Source organism: Balaenoptera physalus, assembly GCF_965194825.1.
Source record: "Balaenoptera physalus genome assembly, chromosome: 17".
Classification (NCBI taxonomy): domain Eukaryota; kingdom Metazoa; phylum Chordata; class Mammalia; order Artiodactyla; family Balaenopteridae; genus Balaenoptera; species Balaenoptera physalus.
The window spans coordinates 15,771,750-15,788,360 of record NC_138895.1 but is presented as its reverse complement, the minus strand read 5'-3'; the positions used below and the strand labels follow the sequence as shown (position 1 = coordinate 15,788,360).

General features: G+C 37.3%; 1 protein-coding gene across 10 annotated transcripts in view; it reads left to right on the top strand.

The window, feature by feature from the left end:
* The window catches only part of NCOA2 (nuclear receptor coactivator 2), a 266,722-nt gene that overhangs the window by 82,429 nt on the left and 167,682 nt on the right, over positions 1 to 16,611 (top strand). For all 10 annotated transcript variants that reach the window (XR_014255636.1, XM_082433594.1, XM_082433601.1 and 7 more), the window contains one exon: positions 14,768 to 14,824. The gene's annotated coding sequence lies outside the window, so the exon portion shown is untranslated. The remainder of the gene's footprint in view (positions 1 to 14,767; positions 14,825 to 16,611) is intronic.

Sequence of the window (16,611 nt, the reverse complement as noted above, 5' to 3'; positions counted from 1 at the left end):
TGCGCCACCAGGGAAGCCCAATGAGTTACTTTTTAGCTGTGAGAATTTTTATTCTTCTGTGTCATGTTTTAAAAAAGAAATTCTGACACATTACCGTGTAATGTGCTAAAACCGAAATTATGAGAGAAAAGGTAAACACAAGGCAGTTTATAAGTTAGGTTAGTGTTTTACTATTACTTACCTTTACTATTTTGACGTTTAAAGCATGTAGAATTTGTTAACATACCCACTACCATACCTCCTCTAATGTTAGGAAGAAAAAAATGGGAAGATATGTTTCTCCATGACCACTCTTGAAAACGTTATCCTTTTTTCTTTGCCTCAAGTGCTTACTAAGACAGAAAGTAGCATTGCTTATTTTTATTGGCCACACTTAAAAAATAAGTGAGAAATAAATGTCTTATCAGTCAGCACACATTTGCAGAGTACTTTGTACAGAGGCATTGTGCTTGGTGCTGATGATTTTTAAGACATGCTATGTATGGTCTTTTGCCCAAGAGGCCACGCACACACTTATTTACCATTTTATTCTTTTACAATGTGAGATCAAACATTTTCCTGTATTTAAAAATACCTGAGAGAAGAATTTTCTCTATTTGTGTTCTTTTCGGCTTCATGTGAAATTTGAATAGAGAAATACTGCAAATAGAAAAAGAGTGAATAATTTTAGAACCCTGAGAATAATATTATGAAAGGTTAAATTGTCTATGCTTTAATAAAAGAAGCAGTTAAAATTACTTTAGTCACTGGAATAGTAAGTGTTTCTGTTTAAACTGTAGCCACACACCTAGACAGAAATAAATCTTGTTAAAACAGCAGCTCGCTTCGGACCTTACTTGCTTTGCTCATTCTGGGTTCCCCAAACCTTGACTGCAGTAAAGTAGCAAAGTTCTACTCGGCCTGTTTGTAATAATATCTTTAAAAGGTTCTTTAACCTGATACTTTATGAAGAAAAAATAAAAAGGATTAGTTACGCATGCCTTGAATTTATAGTCTAAAATGAGAATCTAAACATTTGATTATACTACAGTTAACTGAAGCATGTTTCGTTACTACAAACTACAAATGCCCTTTCGTGGGATTTTGATTCAATCTTCACTTCCTTCTCACAGAAGAACTCAAACCCGGGGTCACTTTATGAGTTTGGTCTGCATTTTGATTTGATCTGAATTGTTGACTATGTTATCTTTGTGAAAAACATTAAAAAATATGAAAGAAGACACTGAGATACATAATACTTTATAAGTTCCTTGAAGTCAGGTCTCTTTTTTTTTTCTCCTTTTAAACCATCTCCAGAGCCTGTATATTTCCCTGTTTATAGGTCTTGGTAGTATACATATTTGCTGGATAAAGGAATGAATGGATTTATATTTATCTTTATGCATCAAAATCCTCTTTTGTGTTGGATGCCATTCTAGTTTCCAGCTAGTCTGCCTGAGACATTTCATTTTTGCTTTAAAGTCTTTATTAGTATTTATAAAAAGGGATTAGCTTTTATTCTGGTTATCTGTTGCTTAAAATAACAACTTATTATTATCATCTCATCATCGTGTGGATTAGGAATTTGGACAGGGCATAGCCCGGATGGCTTGTCTCTGCTCCATGGTGTCTGGAGTCTCAGCTGGGATGACGAAAAACTGTTAGGGGCTAGAGAACAGCAGGCGGCTGGCTGGGCATCTCATTCTCTTTTATAGATGACCTCTCCTCATGGCGAGGTTTGGCTTCCTCACAGCACGGTGGCTTCAAGGTAGTCAGGCATGTTTAGCAGCTCAGGACTGTGAGATAGGGGGTTCCAGTGTTCCAGGCTGGAGCTTCAAGGCTCCGCAGTCCCAGAATATCACTTCTTCTGCCGCAGTCTGTTGGTCCAGCCAATCACTAAGGCGACTCTAGTTTCAAGGGAAAGGCAGTTAAACTTCATTTCTCAATGAGAGGAATATCAAAGAGTTTATCACTATCGTGAGTCTTCCATAGTTCTGTTCTTTACGTACTATTTGTCATCATTATTATTAACCTTACTAGGCTGTGGTTTATTCTAGGGTGTTCAGCAAAATGTCTACTTCTAAGTACTTGGGGACCTGATGATAGCTCTTCTCTTCCTGTCTCCATGCTGTAGTTGTGACTTGACTGCCTGAGTACCCTTAGTCCCAGACCAGAGAGACAGACAGACAGACAGACGGACAGACAGACAGGCAGGCAGGCAGGCAGGCAGACAGAAAAGTGTTATGTTTCTTTGGGTAGAAACAAGAACTTCTTGAATGGGAGTTCATGTTCAAAATGAGTTTTCCCCATGGTGCCAGAGGGGAATTCCTATATCTGTATATGTGTGTGTGTGTGTGTGTAAAATTTCATGATAGGTAGGCCAGTGTGGTACCTAGAGATTTTGGTTTCATATACTATTAAAAAATTTCCCCCAAATCTAGGGAATTGACATAGGATTGCCAAATTTTGAATTTTGTCAAGTCATTACATGAAAAAAAAAAAAAAATCTACTACTACCACCTTTTAAGAAAATAAAAGGAAAATGTAATGCCACAAAATAATAAGCTTATAATCTAATAAAGGAGAATCCTCAAATTTAATAAAACTTAGTTTTATGCAAAACAATTTTAATAGAAAATTAAAGCACTAAATTTTTTTTTTCCACTTAGGTTTAAACCTGGAAAAGCTTTGTTTTTAAGCTACACGCAGAGACACATTTTGGGAACCACTGGTAGAGCCTTATTTTGATTTGTCAGAATTTTTAAAAAACAAAAGCTGTACACAAATGATTTTTTAAATTACATTTTATGGCCATATTTATTACGTAAGTAATGGGGAAAATTAACTGGTGTAATGTCCCTTATGAAAAGCACCCGTTTTAGTATATGTTACTTAGATTCCTTTTCAATGCAGGAAGATTTTAGTTTCATTAGGACCTATAACACAAAATCAGATTTACTAACTAAGTGTAAATAAAACTACCAAATCAATAAGATTTAAATTATCAGTACCATGCAGTGTTTTCTGGCTCTGACAAGCCTGCTGTTTACAACCTGCAGAGGTCAGGTACCTTTGAGTTCAGTATATACTACTATTGGCTGTGTGACAGTATTTCACATCTCCCCCCCTTATTTTTCTTTCCTTGAACTTATAGAAAACTTTGTCCCTCAACACTTGATATCAAAGGCATTAAAATAATCCTAGTCTCTAATCCAATTGTAAGCACAAATCCAAGTACTGAAATTAAGTGGCAGTAAGCTGTCAGCTGTATAATGGTCATCCATATGAATTAGCAGACCCCTATGTTGAATAATTTAGATTGTCATCGGAAAGAAAATACGACATGAGAAAACTTCATGGACATTGATATGCATTCGTAGTCTTTGGAGCTCCTAGTTTGAGGAAAAATACAGCTACAATAGCTGTTTTCCTAGCTGTCTCCCACCTTAGCTTTTAGAATCGTTGTATTTTCTTTTTTAAATGCGATTCCTCGTGCCAGATAAAGTCCTCAATTTGTCCTAGCCTTTAAGTTTTTTTCTTCACTCTCTTTTATGCTACAACATCATAGTATTTCTTCCATTTTCTTTGCTTATATAAGCACAACAAGCCAATAATTGAATAATCTTGTTAGTGAAACATTTTAGGGCAATTCATTGGGTGAATTCACTGGGTGAGTTGATGCTTGGGGCTGTTTTTATAGTAGCTGGCTGTTAGAAAGCACCTTCTTGATATCAGATCTGTTCTTCTGGGGAGAATGAGGAAGTGGGTGAACCAAGAAATGCAGAGGAGTGGAACCTGGCTGAAGGAACCAGGATGGAAACAGCGGGGGCGGCAGGGGGGTGGTGTGTGGAGGAAGAGTGGCGGTCTTGGCGCTCAGAGAGACCTAGATGCCACTAGCAGGTCTTCCTCTTGCTTTAAACTGAGGAAATCACTTAACTTCCCTGACTTTCACCTTCCTCCTCTGCAGAGTGGAATTGATAGATGCCTATTTATGGAAAATATTAAAAATAATGCTTGTAAAATTTGTATCAGAGTCGCTGACACCTGATGTTTAACACAAGGTGGCTCTCCTTGTTGTTCAGTGTTTAGCACGTTAGGCCAGATCTTTCACGTTTTATGTGTATTTTGTGTTGTTAGATATTTTATCTGAAAATTCTAGATTCATAACTAATTAACAGGCTTCTCCCATACCTTTTTGGGTACATAATGCCCTTCTTTGGTGGAAAGGCGGACACATATTTGATGATGATTTCCACAGCACACAGTTCAGACACGGTGGCAAGGCCAGCATTTTTAGGATAATATTTGTTTCTGGGTTCATAGAAATTCCATTAGTCAAAGGGAGTACTGTCATTGTCAGGAGAGGCACTAATCTCTTTGAACCTCAGTTTTCCGTCTGTAAAACTGAATAATTACAATAGATTATTTCCAAGCTTCTTCCAGACCTAAATTTTGAGGCAAAATTGTGCTATTGCCACAGGATCCAGTTTTCTCCATTTGTTCCTCAATGTTTTTGTCAAAACCCAGACACATAGCAAAATGAAAAATTACATTTTAAGTTTTTTTAACAAAATGGGAAACTCTTTATCGGCCCACACAATGAATCAAATTTCTGATGAAGTATCTTTTTTGATAATATTTCTTCTGAGTGACTGTTGGAACCATGGATTGACTCTGAAATCATACAGACAGAGAGACAAATACTAACTGTACTCCAAGGATAAGCTGCCCCTTTTGCTCTAAGTTGCAGTGCTTTTCTCCTAGTAGTCTAGCGCTCATTTTTGGAATACCATATTCCTTCTAGAACTCTGTAAAATATCGCTACACTTAATTATATCACATAAAATTGGAATTTTACTCAAAGGGGAAAAACATATCTGTGATATAAAATTATAGCTGTAAACACGTATTACACACACGTGAGCTGTTTTCAGTTTGAAAGAAAAATACCATTGTTTTGGTGCTTGCTACTTTTTTTTGTCTTTAGTGGATTAGAGCTGCGTAGTCAGAGGGATAGGAACGTAGGGCCTGGAGGCAGGTGCCGCTGGTTTGACATCCAGCCCTGTCAACACATTCTTTGATTTTAGACAAATTGCCTTACCTCTTCTTGTCTATAAAATGGGTATTATATAACACCTTCCTTTTAAAGAAGACATTCTCCTACCCTCCTTCATACTGAGCATGGTTTTTTGGTTTTGTGTTAAAGAATATTCCCTTCATTATGTTGAAATGATGATTATCTTAATGTGGTCCTACAGTGTTGAAAGGCACGGCCTCCCTGGACCTGGTGGGAATTGACAGTGACAGTCGTTTTGGGGAGAGGCTGGTTCTCAGGGAACAAACTCAGAAGACGGGCTTTGGTGGACAGAAGGTTTGTGCTGGTCCCTGTGACGTGGTTTTTGAGGGTACTGCTGGGTATTGGGGGTTAAACTATAGACAGATCATATAGTTTTAATGTTACTTCTGATTCACTTCTTTTTGTTACCCTGTGATCCTGAGGTAGTTATTATACCACCTTGTCTGTGTTGTACTTGGGGCTATGAGGGGAAGCTTCTCGGCTCATTTTGTAGCAGTCAGAGTAGTCCTTGCATCATCAGTTAGCGGGAAAATCCAAGGAGAAGGTGAGTTTCTGAGAGGAGTTCACAGTCTTATTCCCTCCCCCGGAGTAGATTTTTTTTTCCCTGTTGTTAATATTTGCAGGGTATATATTTTATTTTATTAAGGAAGTAGATGTTTCCTCTCAAGCTGGTTTATTGTAAAAAATAAATTGATAATCTGTGGGAATCTTCTACTATTCTGGTGTATACAGTAGGCTTCAGTACCTGTTCTTGTTTCACAGAGAACGATAGGGAACATTCAAGGCAAAATGATCTACGCTATTGGGAGAAAAACAGTTAAAATTCTACTCATAGTTTTTGGGAGCCTTTTATTTTTGGGGGGGACTGGTTGGCATGTTCTAGTCTTGGTGGGAGTCATCCCGGAGCCTTTTATTTTTGTTTAAGGAAGATTAATTCCTGCCCAATACGTTATTGTGTCTTTTCCCCCCTCTAACTCTATTCAGGATTATTAGTGTGTGAATTTGGGGGGCTGAGCACCCTAATTAAAGACCCAGGACTTCTGCAGGAGAGTTGTTTAAAAGTCACTAGTCCAGCCTCAGGTTATCTTCTTAATCAGAGGTGGAGGAAACCTTACCCCTTGCCCTCAAGATGCCCACAGCCTAGAGGGGAAGAGAGATTTTAGCATAAGGTCATCATGACAGTGATCATTTGCCCACACTGTGTCCAAATCCTTATTTCCTATTCACTTGTCGACACTCTAACTTTCTCCAGTCTGCTTTACGTCTTTATCATTCTGATGAAACTCTCCTCAGGAAGGTCATGGGCAATTTCTGCTTGCGAACCCGAGTAGAAGCTGTGCAGTTCTCACTGCTGAGTATTGAACAGTGCTGTCCCCTCTCTCCTCCTGGGAACTCTCTCTCTCAGATTCTGTGCTGCTCTCCCTCCTGTCTCTTAGGTAATTTCTTCTCATGCTCCTCCGCTAATTCCTTTCCTACATAATTTTTAAGAGGAGGAGTTCCTTAGGGTGTCTAAATTCCAGATTCCCAGCTCTTTGTCCTTTAAACCATATCTATGGATTTAAATGCTGTTTTCAGGTCAGTGACTTCAAACTTAGTATCTTTAGTCCTCTCCCATGTATATTGGAGCCATGTATATTCAACTACATGTGAGGGGAATTTTTCTTCTAGGTCTTTCTCGGTGCAAGAAGATTACTCTTTGGAGAGTCACTGTTTTTATTACTCTTTGGAGAGTTACTGTTTTATGATGCTGCATTACTATATTGGCTCTGATCATAGTCGGTGAGAGACAAAATTGAAAGGAATGGTTGTATGAGATGTGTGAAATTGATGTTGTCATTATATCATACATATCAACTGTGTATGTCGACCTACCTGTAGCTTAGTTTTTAAATAGACGATATATCCTTTTCTATATATCTTATTTTAATTATGGCTTATGAATTTTTTATATTTAGTATGGATGAAAAGTTATGAAGTTATAAATTAAATCTCTACACTTAAAATTGAGGTATAGTTGATTTACAGTATTAAGTTTCATGTGTATAACAGTGATTCACAATATTTAAAGATTATACTCCACTTATAGTTATTGTAAAATATTGGCTATATTCCCTGTGCTGTACAGTATATCCTTATTTATTTTATATGTAAGTAGTTCATACTTCTGAATCCCTTAGCCCCCCTTGTTTTTTTCATAGAAAAGCATTTTATTGTTTTAATTTATTTTTTTAAAGTATTATTTTTTATTTTATTTATCTATTTATTTTTTTAATTTTTAAAATTTTTGGCTGCATTGGGTCTTCATTGCTGCGCACAGGCTTTCTCTAATTGCGGCGAGTAGGGGCTACTCTTCGTTGCGGTGCGCGGGCTTCTCATTGCGGTGGCTTCTCTTGTTGCGGAGCATGGGCTCTAGGTGAGCGGGCTTCAGTAGTTGCAGCACACGGGCTCAGTAGTTGCAGCACGCCTGCCCTAGAGCCTGCAGGCTTCAGTGGTTGTGGCACACAGGCTCAGTAGTTGCGGTGTGCGGGCTCAGTAGTTGTGGCTCACAGGCTCTAGAGCGCAGGCTCAGTAGTTGTGGCTCACAGTTTTAGTTGCTCCGCAGCATGTGGGATCTTCCCGGACCAGGGATCGAACCCGTGTCCCTTGCATGGGCAGGCAGATTCTTAACCACTGTACCACCAGGGAAGTCCCAGGCATTTTATTTTAAATATAGCAGTGTGTATATGTCAATCACAAACTCCCAATCTATCCCTCCTCCCCCTCCTTCCTCCTGGTAACCATAAGTTCATTCTCTAAGTTTGTGAGTCTGTTTCTGTTTTGTAAATAAGTTCATTTGTATCATTTTTTTAAAGATTCTGCATATAAGCGATGTCATATTTGTCTTTGTCTGTCTGATTTACTTCACTTTGTATGATAATCTCCAGGTCCATTCATGTTGCTGCAAATGGCATTATTTCACTATTTTTAATGGCTGAGTAATATTCCATCGTATATATGTACCACATCTTCTTTATCCATTCATCTGTCAATGGACATTTAGGTTGCTCCCATGTCTTGGCTATTGTAAACAATGCTGCAATGAACATTGGGGTGCATGTATCCTTTCAAACCATGTTTTTCTCTGGATATATGCCCAAGTCCCTTACGCCTATCTTGCGCCTTCTCCCCTTCCCTCCTCCCCCGTGGTAACCACCAGTTTGTTCTCTATATCTGTGAGTGTCTTTTTTGTTATATTCACTAGTTTGTTTTATTGTTTTAGATTCCTCGTATAAAGAATTTCGTTGGTTAGGAGTCATTGTCTGAACTCTTTAAACAAAGAAAGAAAACATAAGCTTGTGTGAAGTATATATAAAAGTTAATCAGTTAACTTATAAATTATTCTTCTGTAGATTAGATGTTATTTTTAGCACCGTTAACTTAATAATTGGGAAAGAATTTTATCTTGCATGTGTGGTACACATTCTTTACATTATTAAAACTTTTTAGGACATTTTATATTATATAAAATATGTGTTATATATATCAAATACAATGTCCTGTTCAGTAATCTGAAGTAGTTCTCATAGTTAAGTTTTGAAGGTATAGCTTTCCTCTTGATGCTATATGATTTGAAACATGCTGAGTTAAGGAGGGTATGTTTTATGTTCAGTTGTTTGGGAGTTTTTGTGCTTTTAAGCAAAAAGTGGAAAAATAAATTATTGTATTAATCATACATTTTGGGTATACGCTTGTGGTGGGTATATGTTCAGATACGCTTGGCTGGGACTGTTGAAAAATCTCAAGTAATTTGATCAGTACTTCTAGCTTTTTTCTTCCTTTCCCCATGTGTCCTCTTCATTTCTATCACCCTGTGTGACTGGCTTGATGACTGGGGTGATGCTGGCTAAATAACAAAGAAGACCACTAATAGGACCTCTGTTGGAACATGGTGTATGGTGGCTGCGTGGCTCCCCTTTGGCTAGTCATCTCTTTCCAACAGCACGTGCCATGTACTCTGTTGTCCATCAGAAATCAAGTTAGTTGTTACGGTTGGCAAATATATTTTCATTTGCATACCAACACTGATGTTGATGACTTCCTTTAACTGTAGTGACAACTTTGAGAAAATAGTGAGGCTACATTTGAGTCAGGAAAAAATAAGGTCATGATTTATTAACAGTGTCAGCCAGGGGTGAGTGATGTGGGGAATATGCTGCTCTTATTGGTACTACACCAGAAACCCAAGGAGGGGTTTTTAGGCTGATCACATTTTGGGCCATCTTTTTCAAATCAAGTTGGCGACAGTGATAACATTACCAAACTTTCCGTAATAGCCTAGTGGGTAAGAGCATGCATGAACTCAGCAGTCAGACTCTGTGTTCAAATCCAGGCTTTGCCGTCACATCAGCTCTGTGACCTTGGACAAAGTATTTCACGTCTCAGTTAAGTTTCTGAATCTACAAAATAGTGATGATAGTGGCAGTACCTGCCTCATAGGGTTGTTAGGAAAATTAAATTAGGTAACACGTTTCAAGCCCTCTGCCCAGAACTCTCATGAAATAAGCATTCAATGAATGATAGTTACTGTTGTTATTAGTGGTTGTGTTAAACCAAAACAGCAAGATGTGGTCCTTCCTCATCCTAGTAGTCAGAAAGCGCTCTCTTAGCTAGTATTACAGACGTCACTTCATTTTCTTCCCGGCTTACTTTCCTTCCTCTGGCTCTGTTCATAACTATTCATTAAAAAAATAATAAAATAAAATAAAATAAAACATTGAGCACATCTCTTCCTAACCCTCTCCTGCTTTTATTTTATTTATTTTTATTTTTGGCTGCGTTGGGTCTTCGTTGCTGGGTGCAGTCTTTCTCTAGTTGCAGTGAGCGGGGGCTACTCTTCACTGCGGTGCATGGGCTTCTCATTGTGGTGGCTTCTCTTGTTGTGGAGCATGGGCTCTAGGCACGCGGGCTTCAGTAGTTGTGGCATGCGGGCTCAGTAGTTGTAGCTCGCGGGCTCTAGAGCGCAGGCTCAGTAGTTGTGGCGCACGGGATTAGTTGCTCCGCGGCATGTGGCATCTTCCCGGACCAGGGCTCGAACCCGTGTTCCCTGCATTGGCAAGCGGATTCTTAACCGCTGTGCCACCAGGGAAGTCCCTCTCCTGCTTTTAAAGAAATCATCAACCTGTAGCTTTAATACTGCCAGCAATCTTTTTGTGAGTGATGTAGGTTCAGTCCCGATTTCTTTCTCTCTCTTTTTTTTTTTGCCTCAAAGTAATGATGTGTAACTTGTGCTAGTTGATGCTCTACTTGACAAATGCTCACACCACCATTTGCTACTAGAACTACTTTTAATCCTTAGATCCCTTTGCTCACACAGTTAGCTATCACATAGGAAGAAAGAGCAGGGACCCAGAGGTACATTTTTTTAAATAATTTAAAAATTTTAACCATTAAAATAATTGAGGTATAATTTGCATACCATAAAATGCACCCATTTTAAGTGTATTAAAAGAAGAGTTTTAGTAAATTCTTACAGTTTTGTGTGTCTCATGTTTCTTATACATCTTTCTTTAGCATCACCACAAACCAGTTTTAGAATAATTCTATCAGCCCCAAATGTGTCCATTTTCGGTCCAGTCCCCACTTGTATTCCCTGACCCAGAATACCATGGATCTGTTTTCTGTCTCTGTAGTTTTGCTTTTTCTAGAAATTTCAAATAAATGGAATCATGCAGTATGTTGTCTTTGTGTCTGGCTTCTTCCTTTAGCAAAATGTTTTTTGAGACCCGTTCATGTTGTGACATACATCAGTAGTCCATTCCTTTTCATTGTTGAGTGGTATTTCATTGTATGAATGTACCACATTCTGAAAAATTCATTCTCCAGTTGATAAACTTTTGAATCGTTTCCAGTTTTTGGCTATTCTGGATCTAACTGATAGGAACATTCAGGTACAACTCTTTGTATGGTCATCTGTCCCCAAGAGGAATGAAAACACACCTTGGTGTGAAATTGTTGGGTTATATAATGAAAAACTTCCAAACTGTTTTCCAAAATGGCTGTACCATTGCACTTTCCCACCAGCAAAGGATGAGGGTTGGGAGGGTTCTAGTTTCTCCATATCCTTGGCAACACTTTAGATATTTTATTAGATAGGCTATGGTATTTTGTTTTGGTTTTAATTTCCATTTTCCTAATGACTAATGGTGTTCAGTACTTTTTTTGTACATTCCCCATGATATATATAAAATGTCTTAACATATTTTGCTCATTTAAAAAAGTTGAATTATCTGTTTTATTATTGTAAGAGTCCTCTATATAGTCTATATACATCCTTTATTAGATAGTTATTTCGCTCTTTATATTTTCTAAATACATGTATGTTATCAGATAATCATTTTGTCAATATTTTCTTTCAGTCCGTGGCTTGTTTTTTTTTTTTTGCTTTCTATTCTGTTTTTTTTTTAATATGTCTTTATTGGAGTATAATTGCTTTACAATGTTGTGTTAGCTTGTGTTTTCATTTGTTATTTCTTTTGAAGGGCAAAAGTTTTAATTTTAAAGGAATTCAGTTTTGTTTTTTACTTTTATGGTCTTAAAAAATTTTTTTTTTCCTTTATGCCTTTAGGTGTCATACCTAAAATATTTTTGCCTAATCCACAATAATTTTCTCCAAGTGCTTTCTTCCACGAGCTTTGTAGTTTTAGTTCTTACTTTTAGATCTATCATCCTATCTGTTTTGTGTTAATTTTTGTACAAGGTGCAAGGTAAAGGTTGAGGTTCTTTCCCCCTCCCCCATATGTATAATCAGTTTTTGGTACCATTTATTGAAAAGACTGCCCTTTCCTCATTGAATTACTTTACCACCTTTGTTGAATATGAATTGATATAAACGTGTGGGCCTGTTTTTGGTCTCTGTTCTCTTCCGTTGTTTACCCTTACGCCAGTACCCTACTGCTTTGATTCTTACAACTTTATTGTAAGAACTGAAGTCGGGTAGTATCTTTCAGCTTTTGGTGTAGTCTTAAAGTGGTCCCCATTCAAAACTTTCCCAGCAGGCTCCATGTTTATACATCTGTCTGGGTGGTTATGGGCAGATAACACTACTAAGACATCTCAGGGAAAATCAGTTTTACTTCGGGTAGGGTAGGCCTGACGTTACCTGTCACTTTATTGAGTTACCTGTCACAGCGAGCAGCATTTAGCAGGATCACACTTGTCATAATCATAATTATGTGTAATGCCTACCATGTACCAAGTGCTTTATGTAATTATCTCATTTGATACTTCCAAGGTGCTGCAAAGAGGACACCATCATCCTCATTTTATAGTTGAGTCCACAGTAACATTTCCCAGGTCACACACCTAAGCAGCTGCTAGTGATGGAACAATATTAACAGCGGCAGTATTCACATGAGAAAGCCAGGTTTTGAAACCTCACCTGTTCGATGATCTTAACCCTAGGTTCTCTCAACTGCTCCAGGCGGCCTTCTTCATGGAGAGGAGGTTTATCTTTTTAGTTTATACAGTAGAAATAGTAGTGGTAGTAAGAGAGAAAAGGACGACATGCGTGTATCCCTGCCTTTTCTTGCAAGGTTCCTGTCTTTCCTTCTGTCAGTCTGCCGGTGACAGAAGGCCCAGGGCAGTCTTCCCCTCTCCATCCCTTGAAACTCCTAAAGTAGCTTCCTGAAAGCTATCTGGACTCGTAGATGAGAAGGGGGATGTCGATTTATTATAGGTTGTCAGTGCCCGTACTTATACTTTAAATAGCTGGTTTTTTCCTTTAGTGACTTAGAAAACATTTTATAATTCTATGTTTATAAGTATTTTGTTAATTCTTCTGGTTTAAAATGTTACACCGAGGTATCATACTATACTGTGGAAATTATTCACGTCTTCTATCTTCATGTCCATATGTATCTTACTTTAGTTTGGATTCATTAGCACTTTTTCCTCATTATATTAGCACATTCATAAAAACCTTTTGAGTGGTATAGATCAAGCCATAATTGTTTAATATCATCATTCGTACTCACATCACAAGTTTTAACTCTTGACTGTTGCATAGTGTGATGTCCTCGAGCACTTTAGTTGTTGGTATAGAATTAGAATGGGCTTAAGTAGGCCAGCAGCGCTGGAAAGAATTGATGGCCCCTGTTACGTAACAGTTTACTGCTCACCACTCACAGGCTGCCGCTTGAGGAGAATCCACTTGTTTTATTTACTGCGATAACCTCTTATTTGCATACAGATTTCCTTTTGTTTTTCATGAATCATCTCTGCCTGATACCCTAGCTGCATTTCTTTACCTGTGACTGTCTCCAGACTGATCAGGTCCTGGCAAAAACCAAAATGCATTTTTTTCCCATTTCTTTCCCCTTTATGAAATCAGATGTTGCTAGTGCCCTAGAAAAAATGGCAATTTGGGTATTAAATTAACATTAGCTTTTTTCTACTATTAGGTTCTATTTATTATTCTAAAGAGTAAAGGGCGCATCAGAAAGTTAATACTCTTTTAAGTCTGATAATGAATCAAAGTATGAATTATTACTGATTGGTGTCACCTGAAGGAAAAAAAGTGCAGTTGTAAAAACATTCCTTGAAGCTGATTAAATCTAGTAGTACAATAGTTAAAATAAAGACATACTACTACTCGTAGCAGTCATGTCGTTTTTCTTAGGTCCATAATATACACAAGAGTGGTAAACATTAATCCACATAAAACATGATAGGCTCATATTGGTTGTGTTCGTATTACTGACTGTGCATCTTGGAAATAAATAAACTTCTTTGGTACAGTGGAGGTGATCCTTGTGTGGATCAGAGAAAGTGCTGCACAGTCCTTCATGGCTAAGTTCTTTGTTCTCAGAGATACACACCCAGATGAAACTTGGTTGCCCTCATTATTGAAAATGTTCAGTTCTTCCTTTTCTTATCCACTCTTACTCATGCAAATTGTCGTATATAGCATCATTTTTTTTTTTTTTTTTTTTCTGGCCGTACCACGTGGCTTGCAGGATCCTAGTTCCCTGACCAGTGGTCGAACCCGGGCCCCTGGCAGTGAGAGCAGCAAGCCCTAACCGCTGGACTGCCAGGGAATTCCCTATAGCATCACGTTTACATCATTTTACACAAGATTTTTCTTTTTTGAGATAAATTATTCACTTTTAAACGTCTTTGTTTAAGCAATCATGACGTAGGTTTTTATTTCAATAATTTCAAGCCTTTCTATTCCATATAGGCAAACTATAAATCACAGCAAATTAAGATCAGTATGTGAACTTAATTAATTAATTAACTTGTTCTGTCATTCATTCATTCATTCATTCAGGAAACATTTCCTGTGTACTGTGTTACTGTGGGCTGGGCATTGGGCTAGGAGCGCAGTGTGGAAATGGGTAGCTCAGGCCTCCTCTGCTTTTGTTCAGCTTTCAGTGCTAGTGATTAGATAGGCAGCTACCAGGAAGTGTAATAAGTGTTATGGCGGGCACTCAAAATTTGTTGGGTAGACACCTCATAATTCACACTGAAATGTAGCCTTATGTGTCTTACATTAGTTTGTACAAATAGAAGTAAGGCAGCAAGTCGTCTTCTCGATTTACCATGCAATTTAATGGAGAGATGTTATTAATGAGTATTATTTGTATATTGGTTGTAAAAAATCACATCCACTCTAATGAGTCTAACAGGATTCTGCCTTTTTTATTCATATTTGTTTGTTTCTTTATATTGCAGATTTCTCTTGGATTTGGCTACAAATTTATAGATCTTCTGCACTGTGTACAGGCACAGGTGAGTTTAAAAGTAAGCTTTTCTGTTGGTATATTTTGATTTTTAAGTAAAATCAAACATTTAAAATTATACTATTTATAGTTTAGCAAAATAATATGTAAGTAAAATGAATATAAATTTTAAAAGTGTTGTATATTTGTCTACATTTGTTTTATTATGAAAATTCACTATGAATGTGTTGGAAATGATATTTGGAGGTAAAATGACCATATCTGTTAATCAGTGTTTACTGTGTGTATTTGGGAAGAGTCTACATTTACCCATTGGAGGAGGTGAATTATCATTTCATAGCCTAGCAAAATGTTTGCATTTATTTTTATATGTAAATAAAAAATTGCTTGCTATAGATTTTGGCAGCAAATTTCAGTCCTATGTGGGTAGATTTAATGAGCAGGCTTTTCTGGTCCAACCAGTCTGAAATAGCTTCTCAATCACTCCTTATCACACAACGCTGATTTATTTTTATCATAATGTTTATGATCATGTGATGTGTTCTTATTTTTAGTTTCCCTACTAGAATATAAGCTCCGTGAACATTGGGGCCATTTTTGTCTTGTTGAAAACAGTGTCCATAACCCTTAGGATAGTGCTTATTGTATGGGAAAGACTGAATAAGCGTTTGTTACAGTAATTCTTGGGTAATACATATTAAGAATTTATTTATATTCAGAGTAATTGAACTCTGCACCTGTAAATACAAAATAGAAATAGCTCCGTATACTTATTTCTAAATATGAAATTAATATATATCAGATACTTTGAGTATATCGCTCATAAATGCTCAGAGAAATTACCTGTGTTACATATTTTATGTACTCAAGTGTGATTAATCAGGGTAGAATTCAGAGGATAATGCTTCCAATTCTGTATTTATTTTGTCACCACCCTAGTAGGTTCTTAGGATCAAGTGACGGGTAAACCTGAAGCAAGTGTGGGAGCTTCTCACCTCCTTACTCCGTCATGCTACCATGTTGGAAATGTTTTGTGTTATCTTTACGGAGAGCAAAGTGTCAACATATTTGACATTAGTTGTCCAGTTTTAATCTCTGAAAGCCAAATAAGTTAAAAATTTCCCACTACCTGTCACTTCATACAAAATGTAATTTACTTAGGTTATTTTATTTTTGTAGATTGGGGGAAATTTTTGGTCATTTTTCTGCCCTCTGTATTGATGTTTGAATTCATTATCGAAGGAACCACCCGTTTCCTTGTGTCTTTGGCAGTTTTCTTTAAGTGTTCCAGGATGTTAGTCGCTACTGTTGGGTTCGTGCCTTTTGTTTTTCGTATGTGTTGTTTTTTGATCTGTTTCACCTTCTTCAGGCATTGGTCTCTCCTTCTGCCATCATGGTTTTTCATTTATAAAAAGAACTAAGTCTGAACTTTAGGCTTTTTTTTTTTTTTTTTTAAGTAAAATTTTAGGAATTACACAGCCATTTCTTATTCACAACTAATTTACAAGTGCAATTTGCAGAGACTCCTTCGATAATACTAATAACAGCAGCTACTACTTATTGCTCCCTCACTGTGAGCCAGGCATTATGTAAGTGCTTTTCATTATCTTCAGAATAACAGATAAGGAAATTGAAGCTGAGAGAGGTTAAGTGACTTTCCCAAGGTCATATCAAGCAAGTGGCAGTTTGCCACTCTGAAGACTTTGATCTTAACCCCTGAGCTCCATTTTCTGCCTAAATAGCCCTGCATACGAGCATATTAGTGGCAATAAACGTAGTATAGGAAAATCATATTCATATTTGAGGACTTAAAAATTAATTTTAAAATCAAATATT